This window comes from Brienomyrus brachyistius, chromosome 7 (genome assembly GCF_023856365.1).
Source record: "Brienomyrus brachyistius isolate T26 chromosome 7, BBRACH_0.4, whole genome shotgun sequence".
In the NCBI taxonomy this organism is placed as follows: domain Eukaryota; kingdom Metazoa; phylum Chordata; class Actinopteri; order Osteoglossiformes; family Mormyridae; genus Brienomyrus; species Brienomyrus brachyistius.
The window spans coordinates 8,480,393-8,493,555 of NC_064539.1; the positions used below are offsets into that span (position 1 = coordinate 8,480,393).

The 13,163-nt window shown below is 42.4% G+C and overlaps 1 long non-coding RNA gene across 1 annotated transcript; it reads left to right on the forward strand.

Moving 5' to 3' along the window:
• The first annotated feature begins 6,685 nt into the window (after nucleotides 1-6,685).
• On the forward strand, nucleotides 6,686-10,405 carry LOC125746212 (uncharacterized). The gene is made up of 2 exons (XR_007398877.1): nucleotides 6,686-7,337; nucleotides 7,476-10,405. It is a non-coding gene; the product is annotated as an uncharacterized LOC125746212 (long non-coding RNA).
• The last annotated feature ends 2,758 nt before the right edge of the window (nucleotides 10,406-13,163 follow it).

Below are 13,163 nucleotides of genomic sequence, written 5' to 3' on the forward strand. Positions count from 1 at the left end.
ATATATATATATATATATATATATATATTACCGATTACTCACTGCTTACTGTACATACATGTTTTCTGTTGTGCTGTACTTGTACTGTTGTGCTGTACTTGTATTGTTGTGCTGTACTTGTACTGTTGTGCTGTACTTGTACACTTGTTTGTCTGTCCTGTCTTGTCTGTCCACTGTATTTTTAGTGTTTAGAAATAGCGTTAGAATTTGGTATAACCCAGGTTACGTTGTTGTTATGTTGTTGTTCTATGCACTTTATAGTTGGTCCCGTCCTGTATTGTTTGTCTAATGTACGCAAGGGACAGTGGGAAGCGTAATCTCGATATGTTTATATGGCTAGTACATGTAAAGGAATTGACAATAAAACTCCCTGACTCTGATATATATATATATATATATATATATATATATATATATATATATATATATATATATATATATATATATATAAAATGATAGTGACAACTCCTTTATTCTCTGAACAATGGGACAAAGGTAGGGATGAATGTACTATTCCAGTGATTTTGGTCAGATCTGGTATTACAGTCAAAGGAGGAGTTCATGCTGGTGCAGCAAAGTTATGGCCTGGATTCATTTCCTGTGGTGCCTTCATCGTGACATCACTTCCTGCAGCTCACGGAGTCTCTTCCCCCCTTGGGGAACAATGGTTGTACGCGATGCCACTTTTTGGTGACGTATGTGAACACACCCCCAGTCTTGATCATACACAACCCTAAAAGCCCTTGTCGAAGTTGTCCGAGCGATATGAAATGCTGACAGGCATTCCAGGAGTGTGTTATATAGCTGTTCCTTCCCTTTAAGAGCACGCTGGTGAAGCAAGTTTCGATTCTGCAGTGGTACGGTTTAAATGCGCAGTGAGTTTTTTGCCGAAGCTGGCATGGTACAGTCACAAATGGACAAGACCCCAAAGGCATTGTGGGAAATATGTGGTATTTAGACAGCATATTAACCTATATTACTTCTACTACTATTATGGTATTATATTATATTACATTAGTAAGGAACAGACTATTGTAATCATAATTAAGGTTTTGCCCCCCATAATCATGTATGGGTACAGAAAATGGAAGGATGGATAGCTAGTTAGATTAATCGTTTTTGAAAAGTTCCTGAAATTTTCTGTTGACCTTCATTAAAACAGCATGTGTAGAAATAATTGGTATTTGATAAACTACTAGCTAGACAGTATGAAATAGTTAGTGTGGAATTCAGCTATCCTGGAAACACATTCGAGCACCACGTTTATATAAAATCCTGTCTCCTTCATTCGATTTTATCTTTTGGCATTCTTCATTTTATTAGTAAACATTAAGATCTCTGGTACACTCCGGTTTGTGGCTCGGATGAAATGGTTAAGTATATGGTATGCTCTTGTCACATGCACTGTCAGGCGACAGTTAAATGAGTTTTGTGTTAATGTAACAGAAGCACATTGAGGAATCATTTGAACAGATACGTTCTACTTCAAATCAGAAAATTCACGGCCACTGCATAAATTTTCTATACATCAAAGATCACAGTAATGTCTCAGGAGTCCGAAGTAAACAATACGAGAAATATTCAGGAAAGCGCTTCCCAAAGGGTTTTTACTTAATAGTGACTCACCTCAAAATTGCAGCCTTTTTATTAAAACACATGAGACAAATTATGTTTCTGCTAAATTTTGCTAAGAAATTTAATTTTCTTTATCCTCATTAATTTTAGGTGGTAGCCATTTGTTTTAGATATAGTGCAGATACAGCAAAGAATGAAGAAATGAATTTGTGCCAGAGTTTTGGTCTGCATACTGTCTGCTGCTTCAGCTGATACAGGGGACTTGAGTAAGACCATGTTCAGAATTAGAATTTCAAACACAAAAGAACTCTCGGGTCTCCATTGTTCCACAACAATGGCTTGGTCGAATTTTCAACACAGTAGAATGTTGAGCTGCCCATTGTCTTAAACAAAAGGCTTCTGCATAGGGTTAAATGAACTACTCTTGTGGGCATATCTGAAATGCTATAAATAACTAATTACATGCTTTATCAACAAAGGGAGCAGCTGTTTTTGGGGTGGAATAGATATCCAATATTTAATGAAAAATATTTACAAAAAAGATGTAAAAAAAAAGAAAGAAAACATTTTTTTACAGAATACAAAGCAGACAATAAGAATAGCAGTACACCAAAATATAATTTAATATTTATATAATCAGAGTATTATACTTGAATATAATTATGCTGTAGTTGGACTTTGGCAAACAGCTTATTTGTTGGGTTGGTAGCTGGAAATTTCACTGTTAGTCTGGTGTATTTATAGTATTAGTGTAGTATAAGGATATTCAGGGTGCAGGGAGCTGGATGCTAAGCCTGCTTCCACAGTGGAAAGAACGAAAGTTTGGGGAATACGATGCTGAGCCTGATAAGATCTTTTATTACACCTATAAGGAAAGTGACACCAACAGTGGGCCTGATCCATGACTGCATGGGTCTCATAGAGCCAGCTGTACCCAACCCGATGAATCAATAGACTGAATGTTAGAAATCCACTTGTGAAATCCACGAAGATGCACTCACTGCTCAATAGCTTCGACTTTCACAGTTCAACGTATTTAATAAATGTTCACAGTAGATGTATAGCATCAGTGGGCTAATCCACTTACCTTCAGTGCTGCGTGGTATTTTCATACAACACAGAGGTGCAGTCTTTGACAGGAAGTTCACCGGCTGAGCCAATCTTATTACACAGATATTTTCCATTCTGCTTGATTTAATTTTGCTTGCGTTGGACAGCACTGGATTCTTTGCTCGCAGTTTTCTTTGACAATATTTCATCCTGAATGACTCTCCTGAATGAGTCTAAAGTTGCCAAGGAGATGAGCACTACTCAGTCATCTGCTGGACCTCAAAATGCAGTACCAATGATACACTTCTTCTCGTTCACAAACAAATCCCGAGCTCTAAATGGCTCTCTGGTGACATGGGACCTCTGTCAGGAAGAGATTAAGTGAAATAAAAATCATATTAAAAATTATCACTGAACAGCCATTAGTCTGCGGCTTCCTGTCAGCTCTTGATGGATTTCACACTTAGTCCAATGAATGTTCTAACGACATTGATAAAATCACATGGAACGAAATATAAAGCACCGTTATAAACTGCCACCCGCCGGGGATCAGCGCCACGTCAGTCGCTCACACAATCTCCCAACATCTCGGCAAAGACCTAGACCTCCGCTAGTACCGCTGTCATAGGGAAATGGATCTGATGGTGCTTATTCCCAAAACCAAAATCCAACCACTCTCTAGCACCAGCAGAAACATTTCCAGTGGCATAGTATCCATTCACCTATCCATCCATCTTATAACCAATTATCCTGGTCAGGATTTCCTGGGGGGTATCACATATGTTTGCAATTAATATAATGTGTTGTGCACCAGTGACCATGGACTGATCATCTGACCAAAAGGTTCCTGCTTCCAAGCCAAACAATAGCACATTGATTAGAATGAAAGTTTGAGAACAGAAAAATACATAAATCAGGGCTGCCGGAAATGTAGTGGAATTATTCATGGTATCACATTCCGGTCATATGGCGAATCCGCAATAATAACTAGGGTGTAAACATTTGTCCGGTCGCAGGACTTCAACTGCAGAAAGTACTGACACACCACCGACATCTTTTTATCTTGTTTATCCTCTTTTAAAAGATGCCGTAGCTATGATCTGTCATTTTCTTCACTGCTACTTCAGTACATATCGCCTCCCGGATAAATCAAACCGGTAGCGTGTGGCGTGCTCCAATAACGAAATTCAACAAACATAAGGATACGCTGAATTTATACTGGTAATGTCCACTATCCAAAACCCTGGTGATTATTGCACAAGCGATGTAGAAGCCCTAACTCGGACATAGACGGAGCTTTGGAACACACCAGCAGTCTGAGAATGGGGGGGTCCGTTTGAGCTTTTTTTTTTAGCACTTATGCATTTCAGCATTTCTATCTTAGTCATGGTGTGTAACCCGGGTGCGTTTATTAATACTAACCAAAACTGAGAGATTTGTGTCTGCTTAGGCTAAATTGTTTGCCTTAAAGGATGTCAGGTAGGCCTAGTTAAAAAAACACACTGCAACTGTATTTGGTTAATTACGGTAACACTGTAAGACAGACCCTAAGCACTTAATTTGGTATCAATAACATTATGAGACTATCTATATATCACAGATCTTGCCTCCCATGAGCCACAGTTTCTTGGTTTCTTATTTCGTGCCAGAGAAGCTGAGCCAAATCAGACTGAAGAGGAGTCGATATCTTTAATTAAGATGGCTCAGTAGAGGCACCCAGTTGCCGAGTGTTTAAGCTAATTACCGTATTAATTGCAGCATTAATTAAATGACATAATTGCCTTTAGATGAAATAATTCTCATTGCGACGGGCAGACAAAGGGTTAATTTATAAAGAATGCGAACATGTATTATTTACACACTGATGAATAATAAATTCGGGTACTGGCCTAATAAATTTAGCAGCGCAGCGCAGATTTAGATACGCGTCTCTAGTGGCTATCGTTTGAGTTATGGTCACGCCTCGGTGGTGGATGTAAAAAAGGCACAACATACTTCATTTAATTCTTTTAATAAATGAGAGGCAAGTTAATGTTTGCATTGGAAAAAACGAATAAATCGTAGGCCTATGTAGTCAAGCCATAAAAATCAAATAATATTGTGCTGAGAATAAAAAATAATACACTGACAGTTATTGTGGAGAAAATATTATATGGAAATTTGAATATTTTAATAATTGGATGAATTATCATTGCGACGCTAAATCTAAGTTTTCATTATAGTTTAGCTAGACTTCACATAGGCTACGAAAGACCAGCGTTTTAAATCGCACGTATTTTTATATGCAAAACGGCACGTTATCATTCCCCGTATTAGACAGACTTGAATCTAATACCGGTGCACACTTTTCTCTTTTTATAAAATAATTATTATGTCTAGTTCTGGTGATAGACCAATCAAAGAAGGGAATACGGAGCTACAGTAAAATCCCAAACCACATCTAAATAAACCTCACGAACAGTGAGGCAATAACAAATGCAAATGGTTTGGCGAAAGAAACTTTCTGGGTCCATGAGTAATACGATCCATCAAGCAGGAGCCCTCCTTCGCATTAATTACAGAATATGACAAGTGGGCTGATGAGCAGCAATGCTCATTATCTGAGAACATATTCACAACTCCGCAATCTCCGGGAGACGGACTCGGGCGAAATTAATCTCTGTTCTTTGCATGAGCCTCTTCAAATTTTCACGCTATTAACAGGTTTTCTCTATCGCTCGCTACTTGTCAATCTAATCTGTTTTTTTTTTTTTTAATAAAAAAAAAATATATAATAATATAATAATACTACTACTACTACTACTAATAATAATAATTTAGCAGCTTTATCGGTGACTCTTCCCTTAGCATCAGAACGACCCCCAATCTCAGGTATACCGATTGTCTCCAGTCATCTTCCAACCACTTATTGCTTTTCAGATATTGGTTTATACTGAGAATTTACTTACTGGCTTTCAGCATTACCCACTTACACTGTTCAACATTTTTTGAAGCAATTTAAGCTGAACCGACTTACAGGTCAATACAAATAATAATTGTATTAAAACATTATGTCTGATCACTTGGGACTATAGCAGAAAATATTTCAGGCCCTATGCCAGTCTTCCTTAAAAAAAGAAAAGTCAAGCCCCCAGTAAACTTGAAAACCCCCTGATCTTTTCAATTACTAGAAACTTCCCTGGCTCAAGGGTACAACAACAGGGCCCGTCTGGACCTTGTCCATCCTTCTGTTCAGTTAGGTTCTAGCATGAAGTGATTATATTACAGTAGGCATGGGGGTGTCTGACACGAAAAGCGCGATTGTGTTGTTTCGCCAAGCCACTGCTTTCATTTGTAGGCAGACTGAAGTTAATTGGGGGTGAACAGTGACCCGAGCGAGCAAACACTTCCCGAAAAAAAGGCATATTTCTACAATGGTGGCAGTCATGGCTGATAAAAAAAATATTATGGGTGGGGCTGTCTGTACCATATTCAGTCAGTTCCAGTAACCAGCCCAATATAATTTAACACAAACTGCAGGGTACCAGTGTTCTGAGAAATAGTGATTATGTAAATGCCATTAAAAATCGACAGATTAATAAATGATGAAAATTATCATTATAGGACTTGCAAAATATCTAAGTCTTTAAAAAATTTGACCCGGAAACATCTTACAGGTCATTCGTATCCTTTCAAGTGCGGCAAACCAGCCACTTTGTATGACAGAGATGATACTAAATGGGCACCAGCAGCGAACCAGAGACACAACAGTCTGTCAGCTCAGCATCACAGACATCGAGAGGAAAGCAAAAAGAAACACCTGCAACAGTGAATGCTGCACGTCCGGGGAGGAAATCAATCGATCAGCGTTACCCATGACGGTTGAAAAACCAGATAATAAGGTACCCAGTTCAATAAAAAAAAAATAATAAAAAGATAAATTGCCTTTATCTTTCTGCGGTTGAACAGTACTATGTGTACGACTGATTTAATGAAACACAAATAAGTCAGAAGCGTTAATAAACATTATATAACTACAGCTTCCACCTCCGCTGATGAAGGATGCGGCCATCTTGAATTCTGAGTCATCGTTGAGGAGGTTCCCCTGACTTTCCGAGTCAGAATTCTGACTTTGGGGGCGTTCCGGCTGAAATCGCTGACTAGGAACTCAGAATTCCTGACTTCCGAGTTCAAATGGAACATTTGGTACACCTAAGGTACACCGGGTTAAATGGCCTTTATCTTCGTTCATTTACATTCGGCCCGGGCTACCTTAAATCTGACCAGTTATCCAGCTAAACTAGAAATCCCGCTTTCTGAAACAGGCCCCAGTACTGACCTGGTTGATTGTTAGCCACTGTTAGCAATATCAGCTCATAGCAACATATTACGTGGCATTTTGGGCATTAAAACACTGCAGTCCACAGACAGCGGTTGGGCTGTACTGTGTGTACAACCGATTTAATGAGCCACAAACAAGACAGAGGTGCTAATAAACTGTATAAAACTACAGCTTTAACTTCTTTTATTCCCTGCCTTGTGACTAAAGCATTGCTGGGGAATCACATGCATTGAGTTTCATTATAACTTGTCCCAGTGACAGTAATGGCATTTTATTCTAGGTTCTGGGAGGGACTTTCAGCCTCTGTGATGCTGAGCATGATAAGTGGGTCTGGATGGATGGGTGTGCAACAGGGGGCCAGTGAAGTCAAAAAACCAGCTTGTCGTCCCTGGTTAGTCCTCATTGGATGCTTCAGCCGACCAGCCGCCTGAACTCGTCACGTCGTTGGTCACGTAATAAATGGAAAGCATGAGTTTCTGTGTCTTTTCTGTTCCATGATCTTCCATTTTTCTTTGTCTCCTGGACACAGTGAAAGCAAAGAGAACAGAGATGGACCAGGCAGCCAGGGCTTCAGAAGCAGGGCATTTTGAAAAACTGTCACTTCTGCAGAATAAGGTACAAGAAAACAAGCGATAGGGGCGGCATGGGGGTGCAGCAGTTAGCGCTGCTGCCTCCCACCTCTGGGACCTGGGTTTGAGTCTTGGACATGGATGTATGTGTGTGCAGTTTGCATGTTCTCCCCGTGTCATTGTGGCGTTTCCTTCGGGTGCCCTGGTTCCTCCCACGGTACACAAACACGCGGAGGCCGCTTGCAGTTACCAAATTGCCTGTAGGTGAGTGACTGATGAGTGACTGTGCCCTGCAATGGGTTGGCACCCCATCCTGGGTTGTTCCCTGCCAGGGTGTCCTCTACCTTCCTAGTGTAGATGCTGGTCCCACCCCCTCATGTGAACCTGACCAGGATACATGGTTAGAAAGTGGTTGGATGGATTGTAATAGTTGTTGTTGTTTTTTAATTCAGATATTTTGCTTTAATGCTGTTCTGTTCGTAATATTGTATAACATTAAAAGTGATTCTGAAAAAAGTGTTTTTATTTTTATTCCAGACCAAGGCTCACGAGGTTACAGTTCATTCTCTCGTTTCTTCTCCACATTCTTTCCGGTATATTCTTCTTTTTCGTTCTCCACTGAATGCTAATTCCCTCTTTTACAGTGAATTAAAAAAGGGGACCGTTCCGAGTGTTTAATAACATGAGACACGCTGGGCAGCTGGGCGTTGTGAACACCTGAGCACTTTCATAAATCACAATGCTTACGTTCCTAAGATGCGGCCCAGAGGAAATTGAACTACCCTTTCAATTAAGTCAATTCAATTAAGCTTCCCTAGACCGTATCTTGGAAAAGCCATATTTTGCCAAGGAAAGTCGCTCAGAGGCATCGCCTCACACTACAGCAATTGTGTTCCCCAGTGGCAATGTAGAGGCTAAGGGTGACTCACAGTAGAGTAGGAGGCTAAAGAGGAGGTCTCTTCATGGCCTGTACCATCACTTTTGTGAAAGAGATAGAGCCAGAAAGATGGCGACAACATTACCCTTCCAGAAGTTCTCTGCATAAGACAACTTCCATGAAATGCCTGTTATATAATAATACTGTGATGCCGCGGGGCTTAATTGCACGTGGACCAGCATGCATTGCATCGGTCTGTAAGTAGAGTAAACACTTGTGCAAATAATTTCCGTGATATGTGGTTATGTGAGTGAATGTAGGTGTTTTTGTATTCTTGTGAATTGCTGAGTATCCTGTTGTGTTGTGATTGTAACCCCCCCCGATGGTGTTAGACGTGTATACTGATGACTACCCCTGCTTGTGCCTCTACTGGGGCCTCTCTGGCGGTTATTCTAAGTAAACGGTTAATTGTGACATTTTTGCCGGAAGTGGGCTGCGAGGTTGTTAATGAAATCGATGACCTCCTCCACGCCCTACACACAAACCTTCTCAGATGATGGTGGAGAGGGACAGAGGCTAACCAGGGAAATCCCAGGAACTGAGTTCGGCACCTTCCTGGGGTAACCTGATGGGTCTAGTGCTTCCCACTCACCGTGCTACCCAGAAGAGCAAGTCGTGGCTCCGCAGCAGCAGGTACTGGTGACAGAGAGGACCAGGGTGAAGACCACCCTGAAACTTCAGCACGCTCCTGGAGCCAGGGCTCTCCCATGTGTGCCTGAAAGCCCAGCACAACACCTGGAGTGATGAGCACCTGCCGCTGGAGGGGGAGGTGCTCCAAGTCCCCCTCAGTCTGACCCCCAACGAGCAGTGGAACTACGCCACCCTGGTGGTGACGCTAGATCAGGGCTTCAGTCAGCGGCTATCAGAGGAAGCAATGAGGGGGGAGCTAGCAGGTCGGCAGAGACTGGACAGGGAAATATTGACTGTGCCGCAAGGTCCAGAAGGGTGAGTCATGGTGCTTTTGCGTGGACTTCTGGAGTCTGAATGCTGTGACCCGGATGGACTCATTCCCGTTGCCCCGGATCAATGATACAAGCAATGACATTACTGGGTCGACGTGGGTTAGCTCCTTAGACCTCCGAAATGGTACTGGCTGGTCAAACTGGTCCCAGATCCCTGACCTAAGACTGCGTTCACTATCAGTCATGGTCTGTGGGACTTCTGGTTGATGCCGTTTGGGCTCTGCAACGCGCCGGCCACCATCGAGAGGTTACTGGAGTGAGTGTTGGCCCATGTCCCCCACAGTGAGTGCCTAATCTACCTTGAGGACCTACTCGCCCACCCTGCTGATTCCGATGGAGCACTTAGTCATTTGTGCACTGTGTTCACTGTAATATGTAATGCTGACCTGCACCTCCACCCCCAGAAGTGCTCCCTCCCGCGCTGAAAGAGTCCCCAGGTGACTTAGTGAGCGGTGAGGGCATGGTGGCAGATCCACAGAAGATCACTGCAGTCAACCCGGTGAACTTCAGGCCGCCCCATAAGCCAGAGATACTGAGGGAGGTATACGACGCTGAAGGCCACAATCACCATATCACCCCCCTATAGCGGCCGAGGACGAGGATGCGGCAGAGGGTGGAGGCAGGCCGGGGGCTCTGGCAGCACCAGCACCCCATGGCATCTGTTGGATTTTGTGGTGGACTTGGGGGTCACCGGGGACGGCTGATCCGTTTGGCGGGGGGCAATGTGATGCACCATGTCTAAAACACTTGCAGAGGGGCATGCATTGTACTGGACTGTACATAATGTAAATTCTTGTAGAAATAGTGTTTGTGGTATGTAGTCGTGTCAGTGAAAGTAGGTGTCTTGCATTCTTGCGAAGTGCCAAGTTTTCCTAATGTGGTGTGTTTGTGATTCAGATGGTGTTCGACGTGTGTACTGATCACTTCCCCTGTCCACACCGCTGTTTGGACCTCTCCGGCAGATGTGCTGAGTAAACGGTGTTTATCGTCACATGCTCCCCTGCATATTCATTAGGCATGTCCGACATTGTGACAATTCATTCAAAAATGAACATGTAGTACTGGCCCGGGTTTAATCCAAGCGTTACCATGTCAACAGGGGCCATTATTAAACATCATTTTCATGTTCTGTGAAAACTACAATGGAATACCTGTTTAGTTTTACTTTCCCCCTTTAAAGATATATGCAGAAATCAATAGAACCAGCACATTTTTTGTGTTTAACATGTGATTGCTCATGGGACTTGAACTTCACCATTTTTTTAATGATTATACAGCCCACTAGAAATTGCTTTGCAGGCCAGTTTTTGCCCAGGTCTGATTTAGCATGTAGTAAAAAAATAAATGTGAGACTGAGAACATTTTCATTCTTCATAAGGTGACGCTGAAGTTCTCCATCAGTAGCTTAACGCTGTCTAACTGGGCTCAGAACATATACCTCTGTCCTAAAGAATAATGAAAGGAAAAAAATCTGATAAGATTAATAGAACAACACAAGTCCTACACTGATTACACTGGCAGGATAGAAGCTCCATTTACTAGCCACCCTTGTAAGGCATTGTTTTGCATTGCAATTAGCGTTTGATTAATGGCGAAAAAACTGTGCCCATTTGGAGATCGTTAAAAACACCCCACTGCCACCGCTTCTGCGTGCCCAAGACGCTTATAGCGCCGGGGAAAGATGCACCAGACGCGATGAACGACCACTTATCAAGACAGCTGTCGATTCTGCAGAATGACGTCAGCTGCGCCGCTGCGTAGTTTTATGTGGAGGCGAGTGAAATTTAGGCCGAGATTTACTTAGTAGCTCAGAAATTTTCTGTTCCCCTGTTTCTAAGATCGATAACATGCTCAACAGGAAGTGTTCACAGAGACAAAACTTAAATATAGCAAAAATATCTAGCGTATTTATAATTTATTTCATATATATAGAATACATATTTTAAAAATTGATTTAATTTATCACTGGAAATATCACAGGGGAACTAATAGACTTTGTTTTGTGCTTAAATCTGATTGGTTCTTGGTCAAGCATTTAAAAAAAAAATCAGTATGTACTAATACTGGGCTGTAATTCTCTCTCTAAAATCCTGTTTTAAGGCAGAGAAAGTTCTAGAAATATACTACAGAGAGCGATGGGTTTTTTAAGGAACAGAAACTGTTGTGCCAGGCTGTACTGGAGACTTGACTGTCTCCTGTCAGAGTCTCCAGCTAGATGGTTTAAGGGTCGGCTTCCCTTGCATTTTCGAAAACCGAGAAAACGGACTGCTGGCTTTGAGTTATGTGGAGGATACGGCACATTTAGCTGCAGATTCACCTGAGGCTCCTTAAACTCGCGTTTTAAGACGGGCTAATTTCTCCCGGGGCTGTCATAAACTCTACTGCAGTATCTCTCCTGGGGAGTCCCATGAACAGCCTGTGACCTGGGGCACAAGCAGGACACCTTATAAAGCATCCATTAAATATGACCATCTGCAAGAGTGCCACCTCTAAGGCACGGCTCCTGCAGTCCCTCAGCCAACTGTAAAAGTTGGCAGGTCGATTGTTATGCTGCACCTAGAACTGATATCAGAGGGCACTGAGGATCAGCTACCTTCACAGATATGACATTAGTAATATGAAACCCATTATTTGATATGGAATGGACTGTACCACCTGGACGAGGCGTGGGGGGAGGGTCGTCGTTTATTTGTGTGTGTGTGTGAAATATGGAATGGACTGTACCACCTGGACGAGGCGTGGGGGGAGGGCCGTCGTTTATTTGTGTGTGTGTGTGAATGTGCGAGTGCCCAGTTCATGCTGCAATGATGTCAAGCTGTGTGCAAATTACAAGGGAATTAAGAGGGAGAATGGGCAGCTGTGAATCCAACACGTTCCCCGTCCTCCATTTAAAGAGGCACGTGGGAGTATATAATGAAGACGGGAACTAAGAATACAGATGGTGACAGTAGCGTACACACTGGAAAAGACCCGAAGTATGAAGCATGTTTTCACACAATACTGTAACATAGGAGATACTACTGTAACTGATTATGAACAGAAAGGATCTTTGGTGCCCCCCAGGGAAAAAATCCGGAGTGACGGCCAGAGTGGCGATAGTGGGTAACCCAGGTACCCTGACTAGGCCTGTCCACATGCTGTATTAATTTAACTTGGGTGACACCATCACCATGTCCACCGGTTGAGGGGGGGGGGGGTTAAGTTGAAACCGTACTGGATGCTGGGTGGCAGGCTTGTGTAAAGGAGACAACAAAGAGCTTTTAGCAGCAGGGTGGGGGCATTAACATATAACTATCTAGAGGTGGGCACTTTAACATGGAATTTTAAATGTCGCCCTGCTGTTTGAGATCATGAAAACCTCTAATTTTATGCAAACGAACTGCAAGAAGAGCGGCACCTAATGTAAACGAATGCTGCTTCTGCGCGGCGACAGCGAAAAGGAAAGGGGGGATTTGGAAAAAAACAGAGGAGAAGCCCCTGGATCCTTTAATTACCCTCTCTAGAATTATGTAAATCTCACTGCCAGGCTGCCTGCAATTACCCCACAGCGCTGGCTGGCAGCTTCGCTAATATCTAACAAAATATTGCTGGCTGACATTTAGATAAGGTGATGCAAATAAGATTTTTTGTCTTGTTTTTTTTTAATCGTTCTTCCAAGACAAAGGGTAAATATAAAATCAAATAATGCCGTATTATAATGAACTGCTGATGGTAGACAGGCAGGAAACAGGAGAATAAAATTCACTGTT